The sequence below is a fragment of the Lissotriton helveticus genome, chromosome 5_1 (genome assembly GCF_964261635.1).
Source record: "Lissotriton helveticus chromosome 5_1, aLisHel1.1, whole genome shotgun sequence".
NCBI classification, from domain to species: domain Eukaryota; kingdom Metazoa; phylum Chordata; class Amphibia; order Caudata; family Salamandridae; genus Lissotriton; species Lissotriton helveticus.
The window spans coordinates 795,858,122-795,875,069 of NC_136065.1; the positions used below are offsets into that span (position 1 = coordinate 795,858,122).

The 16,948-nt window shown below is 47.3% G+C and overlaps 1 protein-coding gene across 1 annotated transcript in view; it reads right to left on the reverse strand.

Annotated features, from left to right (window-relative positions):
* LOC144753380 (SPARC-like) overlaps positions 1–16,948 on the reverse strand; it is a 1,082,362-nt gene that overhangs the window by 815,590 nt on the left and 249,824 nt on the right. The window lies entirely within an intron of this gene.

The following is a 16,948-nucleotide window of genomic DNA, read 5'->3' on the forward strand; positions in this document are numbered from 1 at the left end:
GAAAGCCAGGGCGTCATTCTGGGGAGTGAAACGTACTCTGAGAGAGCGTAACATGAAATATGCGCTATTTTTCCCAGCAAGACTAATAATTATCCATGATGGCAAGTCTCATTTTTTCGATGATCCAGAGGAAGTGTCTGACTGGATTGAGGTAGCACTACCAACACCCATATCAAGAGACAATTCCACGGACACGCAGAAACGAAAGCAATCCACACATGGGGGCAACACCTCGGCCCAGGATGGAGCTCCGAAGGCAGGATCAGCACAGGATGGACAAAACCAAGCATCTAGAGGTGGGGACTCGGCGGAATTGGTGATGCTTACGACTAATGCACTGGCAGAGCACGACAAGAACATTGATACGGTGTCAAACAGCCAAGACAGTTCAAGCACGGTGGCATCAGACACGGACGCTAGTCTACACCGGTCTCCACGCATAACGGCGCAGATGGCAGAGGACATGTGAAGGAAGGCGGAACGGAAGGGGAGTGGTGATGTATATGTGGCACTGAAAAATCGTATGGAGGGTGGGAAAAGGAACTAGGACAAATGTTGATAATGGGGAAATCAACGGAGGACCTTTGACTAATAACCGCAGAGAAAGAGCGGTTGAGCACACGCCCCCCCCCAGGCGAAGGCATGACTGCATTCAGTTCATACCCCTGTTGGGTATTATGGTTTGGTCCCGGCCAGTTGTGGGGTGGGGACCTCAAGGTTGGGGAGCTGCGCACAAGTATGGCACATACAATGTACACTTTGCAGACACATGAATGGGGAGCGTGGGCAATGTCCGAGAGTAAGGAGAATACATGTAATGTCATTACCTAACCATTACCAGTTCTGCACCTGGAATGTAAGAGGTATGGGGTCGGTCCACAAAAGGCACAGGGTAAGGGCGCAGCTGAACAGGAGACAAACACAAATAGCATATCTGCAAGAAACACACCTGAATAGGGCAAAGGGAGAGAAACTAGCCCGCAAATGGAAGGGCCAGCTGTATGCCACAGAATACTCAACATTCTCAAGGGGGGCGGCGATCTGGATCAGAAATACTGTGCCGTTTACACCAGTGGAAAAGCGGGTGGACAGGAATGGGCTTTATGTGTTCATACGGGGAAAGCTGGATGGCACAAGTATAGTGTTGGGCAGTATATACGCCCCCAATACAGAGCAATCGAGGTTCTTCGATGATATTAGCGGAGTTCTATCGGACTGGGTGGGACAACATTGGGTGATAGGAGGGGACTGCAACGCGGTTCTGGACACTACACTAGACAGGTCACACCCATCACTGCATACAACGGATAGTAAGAAACAAGCCGAAGCACTGGCACACTAGGCAAGCGGATGGGAACTGGATGACGCATGGAGGGCCCTACACACAAACAACAGGGAATACACGTTTTACTCCCCGCCGCACAGGTTACATACCAGGATCGACCGCATATTTTGCTCCAGGTCACTGCGAGGGGCAATCACCTCAGTATTACACATGGGTAAGACGCTGTCGGATCATAATCCGGTAGAATTGTCTTTACAATGGGGGAGGATACCCACTCCCATCCCGACGTGGCGCCTATCACCGGGTCTTCTGGAGGACCTAGTGTTCAAATCCTCACTGTTAGACGCATGCACAAAATATTTCACAGAGAACGAAAACACTGCCAGCAGCAGGCAAATAGAGTGGGACGCCTTCAAGGCTACCTTGCGCGGAGTGGCAATGGGCACTAAAGTGGGAGTGAAGCGCCTAGTACTGGAGAAGGTGAGGGCAGTGGAGGGAAGCTTAGCGGTGCTAGAGGGTGAAGCGGCGGGCACCGACGGTAACCTCATGCAGTTGCAGGAGGCTCATATCCAACATGCTGAATTATAGGAAGAGCTAAGGTTAATACATTATAGGGAATACACAAATAGGGTAGATACGCAGGCTGACAAAGCCGGTGCTCTACTGGCGCGCATGACACGCAATGCTCCGGACAGTGTCCCTATAACCGAGGTGTATGACCAGGATGGAGATATAGTGCAGACTCAATTAGATATAAATGAGACGTTCCGGAAATACTACGCAGACCTGTATGGCACGCACGCGTCGCTCTCGGAACCGGAGCTTGAGTCCTTCCTGACTGACACTTGTATACCACAACTGACAGATGCACAACAACAGGTTCTCGCTAAGCCTATCACCCTGGCAGAAGTTAGGCAGGCCATAAAAGCACTGCCGAGGAACAAAGCACCGGGCTCGGACGGGCTACCGGCGGAATTCTACTTGACTTATATTGATGTCCTGGCCTCCCGCCTCCTTGCGCTCTACAAAGCGGCGATGGAAAGTAGCGAACTACCTGAATCAATGCTTCAGGCACCGATAGTATCATTGTTGAAGCCAGGAAGAGAAGCGCTACAATTAGAGAATTACAGACCCCTATCGCTCCTAAACACGGATTATAAAATACTAAGCAAAATCTTGGCAACTCGACTGTCACAATATATTCCAGACCTAATACACCCAGACCAGTGCGGATTTGTACCAGGCAGGAGCACTCCATTGAACCTGAGGAGACTGAACCAAATAATGGCCCAAGGAGAGGAAGGGGAGAATAATGAAGGGTGTATATCACTGGACCTTAAGCAGGCCTTTGATTCCCTGAGATGGGATTATATGCTGACCGTATTGGGCAAATTCGGCATCCCGCAGGCATACACAAAATGGATCGCTTTACTGTACCACAAACCCACAGCACGCGTTAGGACTAATAGATGCATCTCTGCCCAACTTACCATTGCAAAGGGGACGCGACAAGGATGTCCGTTATCGCCCTTATTATTTATAATAGCCCTGGAGCCCCTGATGATAAAAGTCCGCACCATGGCGGATACCATGGGGATCGTCCGACTTAATACCCACCATATCATTTCTGCATGTGCAGACGATATATTGTTATTCCTGCGTGACATGACAGGCCCACTAGAGCCGAATCGGAGTTGTTTGAGGTGTTCAGAGAGATATCGGGCCTTGCGATTAACGCATCCAAATCCTACGGGTATAGTTTTCACAGGCCCATGATAGCCACGCACATACAATTTGCACCCTACCAGTTCCAAATAGCGCCAGTAACATTCAAATACTTGGGTATACAAATATACAGAGAAGCCCGGGATTTATTTGAGGGAAACCTGGGTAGGGCCCTTAATGCGCTAAAGCCACAAATACGATTTTGGAACACTTTACCATTGTCGGTCGCAGGCAGAGTGGCAATCTCGAAAATGGTGGTCCTACCCAGACTGATATACTACTTCACAAATGTGCCTGTGCTAGTGCCCAGGGCCTTCTTTAAGCATCTGAATACGCTGCTGACGGAATTGGTTTGGGGTACGGGCAGGAGACGTATAAGTTTAGCTAAACTGCAGCTGCCAACGGACGGTGGAGGTCTGGGAGTGCCTGATATGATAGCATACGGATACGCTTGCCAACTTCAGTGGCTGGCTTACTGGCTGGCAGGTCGTAACCTGCACGAATTGAACATGTCAGAGGCGGATAGGAGTGGTGGACACATACACCGACTGTTGCTCCCCAAAGCGAAAATAACACCATCGGTCCCCCCTGCTTAAGCTTGCAATACAGCAGTGGAGAGCAGCACTCAGGTACATTGGCAATCGTCAGGCTTACGCACCCACGATACCTCTTCTGGGCATCCCAGAACGTAAGCTGAGTTCATGGCACGAGGCTGGGGTAACACAAGTGGGGGACTTCTTCTCGGAGGATAGACTTCTCACACATGCAGAATTTATGCAGATGCACCAGGCACCGCGGTCGATGTTTCTATTACATGCACAAGTCACGCACTACATTTCCACACACTGGGCGAGAGAAGGCATGGAACCGTAAACGACGGCCCTGCTCACTATGCAATATCTCATGGGATCAGGCAGCCACTTAACAAAGTGGATCGCTAAGGGTATTAGAACAAGTAAATCTATTCCGCTGCACCCACTTCATATACGTTGGGAGAGTGACACAGACGGAGACATTGGTGATAAGGACTGGGAAAGGATTCTAAAGCTCCCCAAGACAGTGTCACGATACCCTAAGTTCAAATTCATTCAACTCATGATCGTGCATAGGGCGTACCTAACCCCACACAGAATACACGCGATGTTCCCCGAGGCGTCCAATCAATGCCCCAGATGTCACCGTGATGACGCGGGTATGCTACACATGTTCTGGGACTGCCCTAAGTTGGGATATTACTGGGTCACAATCCACCACATCCTAGCGGAGTTTGCCCCAGGAAGACCCTATGATCCAGTACTATACAACATTCTGGGACTGGGACACAAAGAGAAGAAGCGGAGTGTAGCCACTAGATTCGTAGATCTAGCACTGTTAATAGCAAAGAGGATGATAGCAATGAAAGGGAAGTCGGTGAAACCACCGAGTGTGGAGTCATGGAGTAGCGAGGTGGTAAGATGGGGAAAGGCAGAGGGCCAGGAGCTACAAAGAGAGGAGCGAAGGGGCCTACGCAAACACCCGATTGCCATAGACTGGAATTCGATGGTGGGGGAGTTTGAAGTGGGCGCGAAGGCGCACATCCAGTGAATACCTATACCGCTGGTGGACGTGATGGTGGGCAGACGGGGACATGAGAGGGCTCCCACTTGGGGTGCCGTTCACAACCCGCAGGAGGTCACATATACGTAGTACAGGTTGCAGACTTGAAACATATAGTATCTTGCAGTAACATTGTAAGGTGGGAATGACAGGCCGGATGGACATTTTATCACGGAACATAAAGGAGTGGACATTGCTCGCAAGTGAAACACCCTATACCATATGTAAGTGCTGGGGGGTGGGGGGGGAGTTTAGTTGAAGCAAAATGGAAACAGAAGTAAATCTATAGTAATTTTGACGTCATGGAGGGGAGCAACACTAACGGAGTAAATGAAAAAATGGTAATGTTGATGTGTAGACGTTATTGGCACCATACAATACTCTGTAACTAAAAGGAGTCGAAATGTATATATGTATAAGGGTGACTTTGTTATGACAATAAACATACTTTAAAAAAAAAAAAGTTCCAGTGACAAGCAATCATTTACCACTCTCCAGCTTTCCAACTATTTAGAACAACAATTCGTCCAGAAACGGTATCTTGAATGAGCCATTGGAGAGCTCACTTTCAGTTCAAAGACACCAGAAAGCTGAACCTACCTTGCCAAGATTTATTTGACCATGCGACTTTCAGAATCAGGTGGACTGATTCAATGTGGGTGCCCCCACAAACTCCTTCCCACAGATTATACAGAACATGACATATTAACAATTGTATTTGACCGTTTTAGTAAATTATCTTTCCTTTATCACAGTAACAAAATGATCTGCTAGGGCACAGGAAGTCTAATATTATTACATGTTACTTTTCTGAAGGAAGAACATAGAAAACATAGAATAAAACAATTGACCTGTGGAGAAAGAGACCTACCTATTGTATTGTCAGTGGCCCACACCGCCAAGGAGGAGGACTCACCATCGCACACAAGACCTCCCTCCAACTCTCCACCTCCTGTAAGAGTGACCCCCACTCAAAAACAGAACACCTCCACTTCCAGATTCAGACCTCCCCCAAGACCACACTCCGCAGCACCCTCACCTACAGACCCCCTGGGACCCCGGCCAAAACAGCAATTACCGACCTCGTCGAACCCCATGCCATCACCTCCACGGACTACATCTTACTCGGAGACCTGAATTTCCACCTCGACAACCACAGCAACCCTGACTCCACCGCCCTGCTTGACAACCTCTCCAACCTAGGACTGAAGCAGCTCATCTACACCTCCACACACACAGCAGGACACACCCTCGACCCCATCTTCGCAGGAGGATCAAACATCCACTTCAGCCACACCACGCATCCCCCCTGCCCTGACTATCAATTCGTACACTTCACCTTCAACACCACCACCGCACCCAAACCGGCCCCCCGCCTGCCACAAAGGACGTGGAGCAAAATCACAGAGGAACACTCAACTCCACCCTCCTCCTAGACCCGCCCACCACCATGACCGACGCCAACTCCACAGCCAAGGAACTCCATCGATGGATATCCAGATGCGCCGACAAGATCGCCCCCCTCCGCCACCCTGCCAAACAATGCCCACTGAAGGCCTTCTGGTTCACCACCAAACTCCAAGTCACTAGGCATACCCACAGATGCCTCGAGAAAATATGGCGAAGCCGTAAGACCACAGAAGACCTAAACAACCATAGGAGCGCACTGAAGGACTACCACCAGCTCATAAGGGACACCAAATAGACCTTCATCAAAAACAAAATCGACACCAATGCAACAAACGCCAAAGAACTCTTCAACCTCATACAGCAATTCACCAAACACCCCAGCGAGGCTATGAACGGCCCACCATCCCAGCAACTATGCAACAAGCTCAGCACCTACTTCCATCAGATGATCGAGACCCTCCACGACCATTTCAGTGACCAGATGCCATTCACCACCCCTTCCCCCTCCGCTAACCACCAGCCGACCATCACCACCTGGACAACCTGCCACGGTGGAACTCATCACCACCACCATGATGAAAACCCGGTTGGGAGCCCCAATGGACCCCTGCCCACCACACATCTACCAGAAGGCCGCCATCACCCCAAACTAGGACGGACCATCAACTTCTCCCTCCAATCCGGCACCTTCCCTGACGACTGGAAGCAGGCAGAAGTCAAGCCCCTCCTGAAGAAGCCCACGGCTGACCCTACGGACCTGAAGAACTACCAGCCCATCTCTCTGCTTCCGTTCACCGCCAAAATCACCGAAAGAGTTGTAAATGCCCAGCTGACCGCATTCATCAAAGAGCACTTCATCCTAGATGCCTTCCAAACCGGATTCCGCAGTAACCATAGCACAGAGACCGCCCTCGTCGCCACCACTAATGACATCTGCATGCTACTCGACCAGGGGGACACCACAGCCCTCATCCTAATAGACCTCTTGACGGCCTTCGCCACCGTCTAACACCACACCTTCGCAGCCTGACTCCCCGATGTCGGGATACAAGGAACCGCCCTCAACTGGATCCGATCCTTTCTCTTCGGCAGAATACAGAGGATCATACTCCCCCCTTCATCTCCAAACCCACAGAGATCAACTGCGGAGAACCACAGGGGTCATCGCTCAGCCCCAGGGTCTTCAACATCTACATGGCCCCCTCGCTGTCATCGTCAGACAGCATGAGCTCAACATAGTATCTTACGCTGACGACACCCAACTCATCCTCTCCCTCACGAAGGATCCCGAAGACACCAGGCTCAGCTTCCAGAAAGGAATGAGGGACGTCGCTGCCTGGATGAAGGACAGCTGACTGAAGCTCAACACTGAGAAAACAGAAGTCCTCATCCTGGGACCCTCGGCCTCTGCCTGGGATGACACATGGTGGCCCTCTGCCCTCGGGAGTCCTCCCACCCCGACAGACCACGTTCAGAACCTCGGCATCATCCTGGACTCCTCGCTCACCATGACCCGCCAGATCAACGCCGTCGCCTCCACCAGTTTCAACTGCCTGCGCATCCTCTGAAAGACCTTCAAATGGATCCCCCCAAACACAGAAAAACTGTCACCCATGCACTCATAACCAGCAGACTGGACTACGGAAGCGCCCTCTACGCCGGCATCAACAGGACCCTCCTACACAAACGCCAAACCATGCAGAACACCGCAAAAAGATACGTCCTCGGGACCCCACGGCATGAACGCATGACACAACACCTTCGAGACCTACACTGGCTCCCGGTTGAGAAGAGAATAACCTACAAGCTTCTCACCCACACCTACAAATCCCTCCACAACATCGGACCCAAATACCTCAACAATAGAGTCTGTTTCTTCGCACCCAAAAAAAATCTCCGATCCACTGACCTTGCCCTAGCAGAGACCCCCCTGCATCCCCGGAAGCGGAGCAGGAGGAAGGGCCGTCTCTTACATCGCAGCCAAAACCTGGAACAAGCTCCCAGTCAGCATCAGATGCTCCCCTAACCTGCACATCTTCAGGAAGGACCTCTAGACCCTGCTCTTTGACTGAGCCGGAGCTGCCATGTGGAGCAAACTGAGATTTTTCATTTATTGCACTCCGAAATATCAAGCCAGGACAAGGAGGAGGGAGAAGGGTTGATGTGTTCCTCTCAGTAAAGACACAGACGCATCCAAGCGACTGCGTTCTGGGTCATTTTCAGCCTTAGAGTATATTCAATGAGAAGTCTGAAGTAGTAATCATACCTGGATGACATGAAGGCATTTATAATGGTGAACTTGTGGGACAAAGAAATGCAAAATCGTTTTGAAAATAAAATAGGAGGTAAACGATGCAGGAAAGTTTTACTGCTCTTATTGGTAGAGAAATATGTAGGTCAGCATACAATTTGGCTCTTGATGGGTGTGACCACCCTGCTGGCAAACATAGATATAACATGATATGGAACTACCACATTCATGCGGGTGTCCGGCAAGATGGCGGACTGAGGACGCCACGGAGCAGCAGCAACCTCTGAGGCTCCTCACCTAAACCCACCCAGGAGAGAATTGTGGAGAGACAGGACTGAAGACGGGCGGCGATTTTCCCTCGGCGTTCCCGGGTGCTTTTGGCGCGGGTTTTCCCCCCGAGCTGAAGGCGAGTGACGGCGAGCGGCGGCGGTGTGCTGCGGTCTGGGATTAACGCAGCTCGATACTTTTTAAAGAAAGACAGCAACTTTGTTGCCCCGCTTCACTTGGGCTGAAACTTGGCTGCTGAGCTTCGTCTCTGGCTCAGGCTATTCAGCGCTGTGGAGGACCAAGCATGGAGTTTCAAGCGGGGGTGTGGGTGAGACCCCTGGTGGTTGGTGCTTGTGGACTCACGGACTTGTGGACTTTGGTGGCTGCACGGAGGTGCGTGGACTACATCTGTGTGCTCGCCTATTCGACATCTTGAGCGCTTGAAGCTAACACTGCGCCCATCTCTGGTCTCTGGTGACAGATGCAGCGTTTGTTATTGCTTCCCCTTCGGTCTACCCGGTATACTATTCCCGGGCGGGCCAACGGCTTGGTGTTTAATTCGGCGCTCAGCTTGGTGCTTAACTGGGTGGGTCTTTTGCCTCGGCCATCTCTGGTAGTGGCGCCTGCTGCAGAGGGCCAAGCACGGCCCCCCGGATTCAGATGGCTCCTAAAAACGCCCCCAGAGCAACGCGGGCAAATAAAAATACCATGTGGAGGTGGCTACAACGATGACGGCGATGACGGCTGTCTCTCCTCTGGTTAATTAACCAGCACAGACTTCTTTTCCTCCCCCGCAAACGGTGGCTACAACTAACATGCTGACCTTACCCCCAGGGGGGGCACCTTTGGGTAAGCAACTGCTTCGGCCACCTGTGCTTGTTGTTTCAGGTACCCCCACTTCTGAAAATAGAACCCCTAAGATCGACAAGGGAGGGGTGGGAGCTGAAGAAATAACATTGATTAACACAATGGCAACGGAAGAGGCTAAAAATAGCAATATTACTGTGGTGCACATCGAACCAGTTACACTCTTGCCCTTCACAGGGGATCAAGGTTCTGCGAGCAGCTATAAAACGACTAAGTCAGCCGAGCTAGGGCTAGTTGAACTATGCACTTCTGAAAAGGTTAAAACTCAAGCCACCGTCTCAAAGGAAGGGCCCGGGATCAAGACTACTCTCCCGGGGGATCCAAACATAGATGATGATAGCCCCCTGCTCTCGGATCCGGATCAATCTGATACTCGTAATGATTGCTCGCAGATAGTGGGAAGTGAAGCAGTGAGTGATGACGGCTCCAACGAGGAATAGGAGGAATACGAGGATCTAGCGGATGTCCGTTCCCCACCGGATACCGCCAAATTTTTGTCTGACAGAAGAGATAAAGCGAAATTAAAGGTGAAAGCCAAGAATAAGAACAAGAAAGGGAAAGCTCTTGGCATAGTAAACGCACCATCCTTAATTATTGCCCCTCCCACCAGGAAAAACCTTCTTGTGGAAAAAAGCCCCCTTAGGAAATGGATACAGGCTAAGGGGTTGGTGAAGAATATGACTCTACGACTTTCTGGTACTAGTCCGTTAGATCATGATTCTACCCGTGATTCCTCGGCCTCACCCGTTGACTCTTCTTCCATCAATAGTATACCACTCCTGTCTTCTGTTAAACTAACATCTTCAGTACTACCTCTTGAACCTGTTTCTGTTTCCACCTGTCCCACTTCGATCTCCTCCACTGACCTGGCACCCTCAAATAAAGCGCCTTCAGTTGGTATAAACCCTGCCCAATTATTCTCAGAGAACAAGAGTCTGCTAGCGCATCTCTTGATATCATTCTGCAAACCCTCTCTAGTCACCGACAGGAAGCACAAGCACACTTTTTGCAGCTGCGAGATGATAATAGTAAACTGCAGAACTCTCTACAAGAGATCACTCTCAAGATGGGGTTTTTTTCAGAGGAAATGGAGGAACTACAATAGCGGGTGGTCAATATTGAAGAAGGGTCTGCCCGCACTGAAGCTGCTGTGAGCCTACATGACGCCCAGATTATGTTGTTGCAGTTAAAAGTTGAAGACTTAGAAAATCACCAAAGACGTTTAAATTTGAGACTCTTTGGTATTCCCGAGGGGACGGAGGGAGCTGATCCTAGGGTATTTGTTGTCAATTTATTTCAGAAAGCATTTCCTGATTTAGCTGACTGGGAATCCCTTCAGAGAGTACATAGGCTACCACTGGTTCAGCGGAATAAGAATAGCAACTTTCCCCGTCCTTTTCTTATTTATTTTGGTAATTTCTTACTGAGACAGGCTGTTTCTTTAAAAGCAAGGCCAAATACTCCTGTCATACTGGAAAATCTGTCTTTTTTTGTCCGATCTGACCTTAGCAAGGCCACCATGGACAGGCGATGGCAGCTCCGTAAGCTCATTGATCCCTTTAAGTCTCTCGGCGGGCAGGTGTTTCTGCAGGAGCCCGCCTGCCTTAAAGTTATCAAGGGTGGTCACACTTACTTCTTTACTGATGAAAAAGAGGCAGAGAGGGTACTTTCCTCATTTTCTTAATTTAGAGAAGGGGAACATTTAGATTGTCTATTTTATTATTACTTCTTACTTTGATGCATTTGTATCTTACTTACTTATTTACCTTTTTCAATGTTATTATGATACTTTCTTTCCCTTTCTTCTTTTTCATTGCATATTCCTGGGTGGGTTGGTAGGGTGAGCCTCATGCTGCTCCCAAGGGTAGCTGCCAATTCAGCGGCAGAGGGGTGTTCCCTCCCGAGGGAGGTTAGGGAGCGGAGGGGATGTTTCAGAGAGTGGGTGGGTGGGGGGGTCTTTCTTTTGAAAAAAGCAACCCAAGAAGGAGATCTGTTGATGATGGCTAGGATTGGTCTATCTGTTTTATTTTTGAAGAATGATAAGCGCTATTTGCATTTCTTTTAATGTTACGGCTGAGATGTTTGGCCTGGAATGTTGCAGGTCTCAATCATAAGAATAAAAGACGTTTGGTCCGAGAAGAATTAGCACTGTATGATCCACATTTTGTTTTCTTATCCGAGACCCATATTGCTTACAAAGATAGAAAGTTACTGGGACAACTCGGCTATGAGGTTACGATATGCTCATCTTTTAATGCCTCAGTTAGGGGGGTGGCCATTCTTAAAGATAGACGCTTCAGAGCCGAAGTTTGTAAAACTGTCTGTGATAAAAGTGGATGATGGGCTATCATACAGCTAATAATTGAAAATTGAAAAATTGTTTTTTGTGTTGTTTATGGCCCTAACTCTGATGACTCTTCTGTTTTTGACCAATTGAACATAGAACTTTTGGAGTGGGAGGGAGAACTTGTCAGTATGGGTGATTTTAATTGTATAATGGACTACCAACTAGACACCACCAGACGTAATGCTTTTCAACGGATGCGTAGATCCCGTGCCTCTATTCTAGAGATTGGATGGATTCATAATATCAGAGATGTTTGGCGTAGTATCCATCCAAATGTGGCGGGCTATACTTACTACTCTGCTCCGCATAAACTTTGCTCCCGCATCGACATGGCTTGGGCTTCTGCTAATGTGATGAACACTAGTTCCATTGAGCTATGCCCCAGAGTCACCTCTGATCACAATCCTATCTTGCTCCTGTTTAATGTAACTCAAATCTGTATTCGCCCAAGGTTGTTTTCGTTTCCCAGGCATCTATTCACAAACACGGCTTTCATTTCCCAGCTTAAATTACATATTAAAGATTTCATCAAAATTAATCTCTACTCCACTTTATGTATTACTGTCTGGGATGCTTGTAAAGCTAGCATTCGGGTGTTCACTAAGCAATTTCTTTTTAGACAGAATTCCGAGAATCGTAAAATGAACAAAATTTTGATTAATAATATTCTTTCGCTCGAACTTTTGTTGGCCGAAGCCCGGCGCCTTTGTTCCTCCAATGTGGTGGAACTGGGATTAAAATTAGGATACTTAAAATCAACACTAAAAACTACATTTTGGGAAAAAAGTAGTCCAAAATCACACAAATTTCATATCTCCCAATATGAGAGTGGCGAAAAAATTGAGAAAATTCTGGCCTATAAAGTAGCTGATGAGAGAGCCAATACCCTGATTAAAACTTTAAGGGGCCCCAATAACATTATACCGGTGCAGATTTTAGAAGTTTGCTGATTTTTACCGGAAACCATACACTCCTGAAAACTATCCCATCTCCGCTCACATTCAGGATTATGTGGATTGTAATACTCCCGGAAAACAGGACTTTGCTGGGCTGGACCTGCTGTCTGAGCATATTAGTTTGGTGGAGATCCGGAAAGCTATTTTCTCCCTACCCTCCGGAAAAGCAGCCATGGAAGACACCTTACCTTTAGAGGTTTATCAAATTTGTATCGAGGAGCTACTACCTCTTCTTTATTTAGTCATTTGCTCTATTGGTGATAATGGGAAGGCCCCGATCTCTTGGAATATCGTTAAATTATTATTTTTTTTTTAAAAAGGCAAACCGGCTGACGAATGTTGGTCATATTGGCCCATTTCGCTTTTGAATACAGATGCTAAGGTGTTTGCTAAAGTTCTGGCCACACCTTTAGCTCCATTTATACCTAAAATAGGTAATCCGCAGCAGCATGGGTTTGTAGTAGGTAGGGACACTACAGCCCATATTAACATGGCCATAACTGCTTTTGACATAGCAGAGACAGTCTCCTCCCCCCTCGGCATGATCTTATTGGATGCCGAAAAGCCTTTTGACCGAATGGGGTGGGACTATCTCTGGTCAGTAATGACCACCTTTGGCTTTGGGGGTCAATTTTTAAGATGGATACAATCTTTATACAATAACCCTACTGCGAGAATAAGCTACGCCGGCTTGACGTCCGCCACTTTTTCCATCTCTCGGGGCACCCGTCAGGGTTGTTCCTTATCACCCTTGCTGTTTGCCCTTTTGATGGAACCATTTCTGTATGCTTTGCAATCACAATCTTGCATTATCCCTTTTAGTTTGGGCCCCCACTTTTTGAAAATAACGGCATATGCAGATGATATTGCCATCTATTCCACTGATGCCGCCAAGGCCTTACGGGGAATAGCCGTTGAGGCCAGTAGATTTGGATATGTCTCTGGATACAAATTAAATCTAAATAAAACTCAAATAATTGTTAATTATAAACCATCCACCGTAATACCCGGGCTATGTAAGACTGCTACTTATTTGGGGGTTAAAATTTCATCCAAAATCAGAGATATGGTCTCCATCAACTATGATGCTTTAGTTAAAGAAACTGCTCTTTCACTAAAAAAATGGCACAAGCTTCCTTTAAATATTATCGGCAGGATCAATTTAATTAAAATGAAGATACTCCCCAGATTTCTTTATTTATTTCGGTCGTATCCCTTATCTCTTAGTAATCTTTTTTTTTTTAAACTGGATGGAATATTTAGCAGCTTCATCTGGGGATATCGTAAAGCTCGTCGGTCCTTGGTGCTACTTAATGGTCCATCAGATTATGGTGGGCTCAACTTTCCCGATTTTAAATTATACTTTTAGGCGACTTTTCTGGGTCGTTTACAGTGCCTGCTTACAACAGAAAACAAACCTTTTTTTTTACATTTTTATGCTAAGTTCTGATTCCAATATGTTTTTGTTAAGAGTTATTGACCCCAATTATTTTAAAAGGATTACATTTAAGACCGCCAGGGACACTGTTAAGATTTGGTTTAATATTCTTGCTTATTGTAAAACCTCTTTCTTTCACCCAAAACTTCTGTTATGGTGCAATCCCGGGCTTCCTGAGATTTTTAGTGATGGTACTGCAAATACATGGCTTGCTCATGGTATAAAAACACTGGGGGACTTTTACGGTACCCACGGCTTCTTGAATTTTGAGACACTACAAATCCTATATAAAGTCACAGATTCCATGAGGTTTAAATATATGCAAATTTATGAGTTTTTGATTCGCAAGATGAAAATACATGAAATACTGGATTCTGATATCTGGGAGTGTTTTACACACTTAAGAATGAATCTCTAATTAGTAAAGGCTATAAGTGTCTCAACACCTATAAAATGATTGTTCCAAACTTGCAGAAAAATGGAGTACTAAACTGGGGCTTATTATAACTCCCACTATGATCACTTCATCTTTTCGTAATATCAATAACTTAGTCCAATCCTCAAGCTTAAGGCTCCAACAATTTAAAACCATCTGTATGCTTTATCACACACCGGATAGGATTTTAAAGTGGGCGACGAACAATATGTTTAGTGATTGCACTAAATGTCCTAAGTGCAGTCTTCTCACTGCGGATCTAGAACATATGTTGTTTTCCTGCCCTATTCTATCCGAGTTCTGGTCTGCTGTTGATAAGATAATGAAGCTAAAATTGCCCTGTTTCCCCCCCCTTACTGCATCTTTGGTATTACTCGACATACCCTCCATTACTATTCCGCAGCAAGCAGTGGTTACTATTGCAATATCATGCGCTAAATTAGTTGTTGCTCGTGCCTGGATTTCCCCTAATCCCCCACACTCTACGGAGTCCGTAGTCCTTTCGGTCCTCGACAACCTCAGGGAGGGGAGGGATACCAATCAATCCCAGGCATTGGTCCTCCTCGATCTCTCTGCCGCCTTTGACACGGTGGACCACACCATCTTACTCTCCCGTGTCGCGGCAGCGGGGATCGGGGGTACGGCCCTGGTATGGTTATCCTCCTTCCTGAGGGACCGCACCCAGGCAGTTCGCCTGGGTGACTTCTCTGCGGACTTCCGGAAAGTTCAGTGCGGGGTCCCCCAAGGTTCCTCCCTCTCTCCTCTTCTGTTCAACCTTTACATTTCTCCCCTCATTTTTTCTTTAGAACATATGGAGGTCTCCGTATATAACTATGCGGATGACCTCCAACTTGTTTTCAACCTATCTTCTTCTCCTGCTTCTATCTCTAATTTCCAGTCTACTATGATCTTTATCCGGGACTGGATGGATTTCAACCACCTGAAACTCAACCCCGATAAGACCGAGATGGTGTTGACGGGTGGTTGCTCCAGTCCCCGGTCTTCACTTTTCTGGCCCCCTTCCCTTGGTCTCCCTCCGGTCCCTTCTACCTCTGTCAAGACCCTAGGTATTAAACTCAACTCTCACCTTACCCTTCACTCCCAGGTTAGCTCTGTGGTTTCTTCTTCCTTTCTTTCTCTCCGTACCATCCGCAAGGTCTCTCGATTTTTCACCTTCGAGGCCTTGAAGCTGATCGTCCTGGCGATGGTCATCTCCCGCCTGGATTATGGCAACGCCCTATATGCAGGTATACCTGCATATAGTCTTAGGCGGTTGCAGATGATTCAAAACCAGGCGGCTCGATTGGTCCTTAACCTTCCCAAATCCTCACATGTCACTCCCCTTCTGAAAACCTTACATTGGCTCCCGGTCCGGGAACGTGTCCAATTCAAGCTTGCGACTATCACCTACCAGGCTCGATTGGGCACGGCCCCTGCTTTCATTTCTTCGGAAATTATCCCTTACGTTCCAGCCAGGGAGCTCCGATCCTCTTCTCAATTTTTGTTGACAGTCCCCCGGTTTCGTCGGAAAAAATGGGGGGGCTCAAAATTTGCGACCCTTGCCCCAGCTCTCTGGAATTCATTACCCCTAGAGCTCAGATCCCTAACTCCATATTCCCAGTTTCGAAAGAAACTTAAAACTTATTTTTTCAGCAAAATCTTTATTTAGTCCACGGTCATCTGTCCCCCTCCCTTTGTCCCCTGTGGAGATCTGCTAGTTACAGCGCCATGAAACCGCTGGTGAAAGAGCGCTATATAAAAACTTTTAAACTCAAACTCAAACTCATAATGGAATGGTGGTCTCTGGTTAATGAGATTTATTCTATGGAGTATGCCCTGGCTAAGCTATAAGGTACCCGTTCAGTACTGAAATTTGACAAAATCTGGGGCTCTTTCAATATTTGAATTTTGTCCATACTTTGGTTTAATGTCTGCAACATTGTATTACGTTTTCTTCTTTCTTTATATTATGATGGTTCTGGATTGTATTGTAAAATGTTTCCATTGTCATTCTGCCCCCTTTTTTTTTTTCTTTTATTATCTCTTTATGCCATGGATTGCTGTGTTTATTGTATTTGTATCTCTTTCTCGCGCTCTCGCGCTGTGAAAATTAAAAAAAAAAAAAAAGAATCACCACATTCACCTATACTGATCATGTGGCAAAAAGGGGTGGAATGGTGCCCCCAGCAAGAGTCCCCCACACATACATCGAGGTGTTGGCCAAAGAAAATACCAAAATCTAAGGTAAATGGTGGGAATTACGGATTAAATCTAGAGATGTCATCTGCATAAGTAAATAATTAATTTAGTACAGACATGATTTACCCAGCAGTAAATGCTTCAATATTTCAAATCTCTTACTAACACGTC